The sequence below is a fragment of the Colobus angolensis genome, unplaced genomic scaffold, assembly GCF_000951035.1.
Source record: "Colobus angolensis palliatus isolate OR3802 unplaced genomic scaffold, Cang.pa_1.0 Scaffold455, whole genome shotgun sequence".
NCBI classification, from domain to species: domain Eukaryota; kingdom Metazoa; phylum Chordata; class Mammalia; order Primates; family Cercopithecidae; genus Colobus; species Colobus angolensis.
Window position 1 is genome coordinate 1,787,961 of NW_012117988.1, and position 7,438 is coordinate 1,795,398.

General features: G+C 34.6%; 1 protein-coding gene across 1 annotated transcript in view; it reads right to left on the minus strand.

Annotated features, from left to right (window-relative positions):
- LINGO2 (leucine rich repeat and Ig domain containing 2) overlaps nucleotides 1-7,438 on the minus strand; it is a 1,254,362-nt gene that overhangs the window by 1,062,266 nt on the left and 184,658 nt on the right. The gene's annotated exons all lie outside the window — the stretch shown is intronic.

Below are 7,438 nucleotides of genomic sequence, written 5' to 3' on the forward strand. Positions count from 1 at the left end.
AAGCATCAACTAGGCCTGGCGCAATGGCTCACGCCTCTAATCCCAACATTTTGGGAGGCCAATGAGGGCGGATCATGAGGTCAGGAGTTCAAGACCAGCCTGGCCAACATAGTGAAACCCCTATGATAGCTGGGATTACAGGTGCCTGCCACCACGTCCGGCTAATTTTTTGTATTAAAAAATACAAAATATGATATTTTGTTTGCCTTATTTTTTAGTATTATATTTCCTGAACTGTCTACTTCCTTAGTCTTAATATGGATCACATTTCAAATAAAAGTTTTAAATAGATTAACATAATACATAACTTGGTCAGAATAAATTATCTGTTTGTCATGAAATAGCACAAATATTGAGGTTAAAATAACATTGCTTATGGCAGTAAAGAGGGAGCAGTTAAGGAAAAATATTCTGCTTACATTTGTTTTATTTTTCTGTAATTACTGGGGCATTGTCCTACCTTCTTAAATTACTAATAATTCTGCTACTGATTTTTCTTCCATATTTTTCTCACACGACAATGTTTCTGAAACCCTGTGGATTTTCCCCTTCTTAGAATGAAAATAATAAAATGTTGGATATGGAAATATTTTGACAATATTTTTAATTTTATAAGGAAAGGAAGCAAGGCATGAGTTGGTTATGTAACTTGTTCAATGATAATAATTAAATCAGCTAGTCCCAGGGAAAGTGTTTCTTCTCTCTGCCTACTGCAGGACTTACAGCTAGGCTTTCCTTCATACTCATGCAGAATGGTGGGCTGCTTCTGTCATTATGTCCATACAATTATTACACATGAACCTCTCTTCTTTGGATTCTTTACGACAATTGAGGGGCTGAGTTTTTCATTACATTTCTTCTGTCAGTTGATTTTCTTCCAAGACAGGGACTGAAATTCAATGAGTTAAATGAATACAGAACTCACTTTATGCGGGTCTTACAGTTGATCTTACAATTTAAAACACATGTAAAAAACAAGGAGTTTTTAAAATGTCGACTTAAATTTTCACATTTCATTTCCTGGCACAATGCTCTTAACTATGCCTTGCCTCCTTATGCACTAACCTTTTATAAGTATTGGAGTAGATTTTTCACTACATTAAAGTAATAAAGAACTAGACATGTTCTCCTAAGCAAAGTTAATCACTCTCCTCTATGGATCAAAGAGTTCTCTCTCCCTTGTGATATAACAGCACTTATCAAGGCATTGCTACTCTCTTCGTAAATTCTCTTCTCTTGCTAACTGTGCTAGATTCTCGATATCTAGCATGTTACCTGGCATTTGGTAGGCACACAATATACATTTCTGAATAAGTGAACTCAAATAGTGAACCAAACAAGGTCAGGTTACTCAATTTGAGCCAAAAAACAAAAACAAAAAAAAAGAGAGAAATTACAATGAAATGCCTCATTTTTTAGTAATTAACACCATGCTGCCTACATAGTCAGCATTCAAGCATATACTTGTTGGCTCACTAATTAAGTATCCAACAGCTTGAGTGAACTCAACACTTGAGTCCTCACGCAGAGAGACCTGGACACATCCACATGGCCAAAATTAAAAGAAAAAAGGTTACAGCTGGTCATGTTATTTAATCTGAAAATTTGAAAATGGGTTAGATAATATACACAAAGCATCTGTGTATATCTTTTAGCAAATTTCAATAATGAGTACCTGATTAAAAATTATCTTTCCATTTGAAAAATTAAATAATAAATATAAATGAGTACTGTAGTCATTGTCTAGTTAGCACTCTTTCATTTAAATGATTTTATTAAAATTAATCCTTAATGTGGCTAAAATTCAGATACAGTAGTTACAAAATGATGCTTGCATAGTACAAAATTGTACCTAAATATAAAATTGTTTCAGGTAAAATTTAATGTTAAAAGAATACTTATTTTGGAAATCCAATCAATGAATAACTACATTCATTCATTTTAATCAAGAAAAAATATTTACATGGCTTAAATTAGTCTCAACTCCACCAGCACACATAAGATTAACCTAATAATTAAGTATTAAACCTAAAGGCAAGTAATTTCAGAATATTCAAAACCTTTGTGATCTTATAAGGTTATAGGCCAAAAAATTATATCAGAAGCTATATAAGAAAGCTGCTTGGATCCTTAGTAAAAAATAATATGTATAATACAGATTTATGTTTCCTATGAAGCATTTTTTTTCCCAAATGTTAACAACTTCATGTGTTCACAGAAATACAAATATTCCATCCTTTCTTCCTCTTCTCTTTTAATCTTAATCTTAACTTAACATTAAGATTAAATTGGTCCTTCCATCCACAACCAATACACCCTTCACTTTGCCCTGCTGCCACTGGAACAAAAGCCTCTAACCAGTTTTCCTAATTTCAGCATCAATAAAACCCTTTAAACCGATCTCTATATTGTGTTAGGATTTTCTGGCCAAAATACAGATCTGATCATATACATTTTTGTTATATTACTGTCTACAGGAATCCAAACCCCACATTTAGAATCTTCAAGTGACATATATGATTTCTTAGAACACTTTCATATATCTATTAAAGGATTATTAACAAAATATAATTGCTACCTGTATTCACAGCACCATGGATAGAACTTTGAGGCAAATGACTGCGTCTTATTCATCATTTCATTTCTAGAATTGAGTACACGGTAAAGGCTCAGTAAAGGTTTGTGAAAATCAATCCTGAATTTATAAATGTTATTCATGGCTAAATTTAGATTTAATGACATCACTTCCCATGCAAGTTACTGCTAATTTGACTATAGCAGCAGGGTCAATAATCTTCTTCATGTACTTTTCAAAACATTTTAGTGATACTAAATGATTATCATTAAACAAGCAGATTACCCAAAAAGAGAAACTCAACTTTAGAAAATGACCTATTTTAACTATCTGGTCGCAGATTAGACTGGGAGGGAGAATCAGAGAGATGGAGAAGGGAGAGTGATATTGAAATGTGTCTCCTGCATAATGACATAACCCCTAACCCAATGAGAAATATATGGTGATATTGTGATAATTTTCCTACTACTGTTGGGTGAATTTGCTGAGATGTATGCTGAACAGTCAATCCACTTTGACAAAATGTGTGTTTCAGTATGGAATACATCAGTTCAACTTTGTTGAAAGTCTCATTTCTAACACTTTGTTGTTGCTTTTAGCTGTATTAAACCTGTCTGTTGGCCAAAAAGATGACCTCTTCCCTTACTAAAACCATACAATGGCTTATATTGCTTATCAAAAAAGAAAAAAACAAAACAAAACAAAACAGTCCCTGTATTAAAAGAACACAAACTATAATTCCCTGATGGCCCATTCACAGTATCTGCACTGATGGATAAGAAAATGTTCCTTTCACAGATTGCAATCTGTTTTTCAAACATCTGTGGGAACTCAGCTTTATAAAAAGGAAGAGAAAAAAAAACAGAAAAAAAAAAAAAAAAACAAGGAATAAGTTGGAAACCCCTGATTACTGAGAATAGAAGCAAAATATATAATGAGGTGAACCCTGTAAACACTGCAAAGTATCACATCCAAGTCAGTGCATGTTACAGCTTTTCTTTGCAAATAGTAAAATATTAAAACCTCTGAACCTTTAATGAAACATTTGGCCATGTTTTATGTATTACAGTGAGAACTTATATCTATAATGTGTTCATTTATCACACAAAATACTATATACATAAAGTCACAATTCATGAGGTTCCCAAGTTACGTCTATTGTTTAATAATAGCTGATTTCCAAGACAATATTCTAATCTCTGTGTTATCCAAGAGCCCTGCAAATACTTCTATGATTTCTTGAGCTTCATTTTTTTACATTTACAGGTAAAATTGTATGTATTCACTTTATATTGTATGATGTTTTGAAGTGAAATAACAACATCAGGTTAGTGAATATATGCTTTACCTCACAGTTACCATTGTTGTGACGAGAACACTTTACATTCACGCAGCATTTTTCAAGAACACAATATATTAATCTTTTTTTTTTTTTTGAGACGGAGTCTCGCTCTGTCGCCCAGGCTGGAGTGCAGTGGTGCTATCTCGGCTCACTGCAAACTCTGCCTCCCGGGTTCACGCCATTCCCCTGCCTCAGTCTCCGGAATAGCTGGGACTACAGGCACCTGGCTAATTTTTTGTATTTTTAGTAGAGACGGGGTTTCACCGTGTTAGCCAGGATGGTTTCGATCTCCTGACCTCGTGATCCGCCCGTCTCGGCCTCCCAAAGTGCTCGGATTACAGGCTTGAGCCACCATGCCTGGCCCACAATATATTATTATCCATAGTCACCACGTTGTATAATACATCTCTTGAACATATTCCTCGTGTCTAGCTGAGATCTGGTATCCTTTGATCAACATCTCCCCCTTCTGCCCTTAACCACCCCAGCCCATGGCAAACACCATTCTATGTGATTAACTTTTTTGGATTCCACAACTGAGTGTCATCATGTGGTATTTGTCTTTCTGTGCTTGGCTTATTTCACTTAACAAAATGTCTCCCAGGTTAATCCATGTTGTTGCAGATGACAGGATTTTATTCTTTTTTATGAGTGAATACTATTCCATCATGCAGAAATTTATATTACTGCTTTTCTTTTTTCTTTTCTTTCTTTCTTTCTCTCTTTTTTTTTATGTTTTTTTTTTGTGACAAGGTCTTGATTTGTCTTCCAGTCTAGAGTGCAGTGGCATGATCAACCACAATATAGTCTCAGTCTCTTGCACTCAAGGGAACCTCCCACCTCAGATTCCTAAAGTAACTGAGACTACAGGTGCACACCACCATGCCCAACTAATTGTTTTGATTTTCAGTAGATATGAGGTCTTGATATACTGCCCAGTATCAAACTCCTGAGCACAAGCAATCCTCCCTCCTCAGTCTTCTAAAGGCTGGGATTACAGGCGTGAGTCAGCACATGACACTGTAATTTGACCATGCTGAGTTGCTTAAAGGATAGAAATCAAGTTTCCACATTTGTACTAATGCCTAAAAAGTAGGCTTTTTATAAATGATCCTATAAATAAATGAAGTTCATACAATTTTCATTCTAATGATGAACTTAATACTCTTTGCCTCATTTCATGCCTTGAATTTTTTACTCTTTAACCTAATTATGCTGAAAATATTTATGCTATATTATATGTAGAAAAAAGTATAGATATTTATATTTTTGTCAACTATGCAATTTTTAAAAATTGTAGAGAAATACTAGAAGAAAATATCCCAAAATAGTATGAATTACTTCTGGATGTTGGATTCCTGGAATTTATTTGTATTCTCCCTTCTTTGTTTAATCTTCACTAACTCCATAATCAGTATGGAATAGTTTTGTAATCAGAAGAAATATTTAATTTTAAAATTCCATTACATTTTTCATTGTTCTGATCAACATAGCTGTTAAAGGCATCTACTTTTACCTTAACAACCTCTATGAGCTAAATTCCTCATTCTGTAATAAATCAACCAAATCATTGCCAGTCCATATATCTGAATGATATGACCAAAATAAATTCCATTACTTAGGATAAATAAACTAAATAAAAAAACAACTACAAACAAACAAAACAAGAATGATATGTTTCAAGGATATGAATGCTCAAGATGTGAGATTTCTCCATAAAGGTGAAATGTTATTTCACATTTCAACCAGTGTTATAAATCAGTGATCAGTGTGTAAGGAGAAAATGTAGAACACACAAAATGGGTAAAACAATATAGTTATTATAACAACACAGGATAAAGAAAAGGAGGCAAAAATAACTAGGTTAAGTAACGGGTCAACTTACTGCATCGGAAAGTTGAGGCCTAGCTTTTATTCAGAATATTTAAAAAATTATGTTCTACCATTAAATAATGAATTGTCTTCAATCATAAATTATAACCTTTGAATCTGTAAGGCAGATATGACTTTTTTAAAAGTTTCTATTGTTTTAATTATTATTTGAGACAGAATCTTGCATTGTTGTTCAGGCTGGAGTGCAATGGCACAATCTCTCAGCTCCACTTTTCAGGTTCAAGCGATTGGCCTGCCTCAGCCACCCGAGTAGCTGGGGCTACAGGCACGCACCACCACACTCAGCTAATTTTTGTGTTTTTAGTAGAGAAGAGGTTTCACCATGTTGGCCAGGCTGGTCTTGAACTACTGACCCCAAGTGATCAGCTCACCTTGGCCTTTCAGAGAGCTGCAATTATAGGCATGATCATAAAGTCAGATATGACTTTATATATTTGTTTTTCTTAAACAGAGCTGTAAATTATTCTAATTGATTGTTCGAAGGTTTCCATAGTATCACTTCATTCTTAGGAAATAAGCTTTTATGTCAAATAGATTTGAGTTCAAACTCTGCTTAAAAATTAACTGTGTCCAAGACAATTACTTAAGTGCCCTAAACTTTACTTTTCCATCCATGAAGTGGGAGTAGTACCTAAATCATGGTAATTATTGGCAGTTACACAAAGCATTGTGTATAAAGTAACTAATACAGTGCACTTTGCAGATGGAGTAGAGGCAGCCAACCTTGTACACTTTCAAGAAGAGATTAAGTTAATGGAAAGTAGGTGATACTAAACTTTCCTGATAATTCAGGCAAATAGGCTATGCTAAAGCAGGCTTACAGAAAGTATGAGCTGTATTTTCGGAGTGCAGTGTATCTTAAATACCCAGAAAGGCCTTCTCACTGTCATCAGACTCACATTTCTACACAGAACATTTGAGACTATGGTAGAAAACAATCATCTTCCAGGGTCTGCCTTCTAGCTCTCACAGTAACACAAAAGTTACAACTGCAAATTGAATTCTTTTATTCATGTCCAAAAAGCAGATCAATATTAGAGGATTCTCATATAAAATATCTAGAATATGTGTGGACAGATGAAAAGCAAAAAGGAAGAATATTGTGCAGTTCAGGATGGAGGGTTTCATTCAGGTGATGAGGTCATAAAATTATCCATATAGAAGATAGACACACTATGTAAGTGGGTAGTGTGTGTGTGCGTGTGTGTGTGTGTGTGTGTGTGAGAGAGAGAGAGAGAGACAGTGAGTGAGAGAGAGAAACTGATTACAAATGTATCCCGAGTTCTTCAGATATCCTTTGAAATGAAATTTTCCTGCTACTCTCATCAAAAGGTAGAATGTATTTATCCTCACTTTGAATCTAGGCTACCCTTGTTACTTGCTTTGGCCAATAAAATGTGGTAGAAATGATGGTTTGCCTATTCTGAACCTCGATCTCAAGAGGTCTTGCATTCTTACTTAGAATTCTGGATCATCATGTGAACAAGGCCAATTTAGACTGTTAGATGATGAAAGGCATGAGGCCCAATTACTCTCTCTGCCCCAGCTGACAGCTATTTAATACGCAGAGATGGAAGTTCATTCCTGATTTGGCTCTCTGTTTGTTTGTTACTGGTGTATAAGAATGC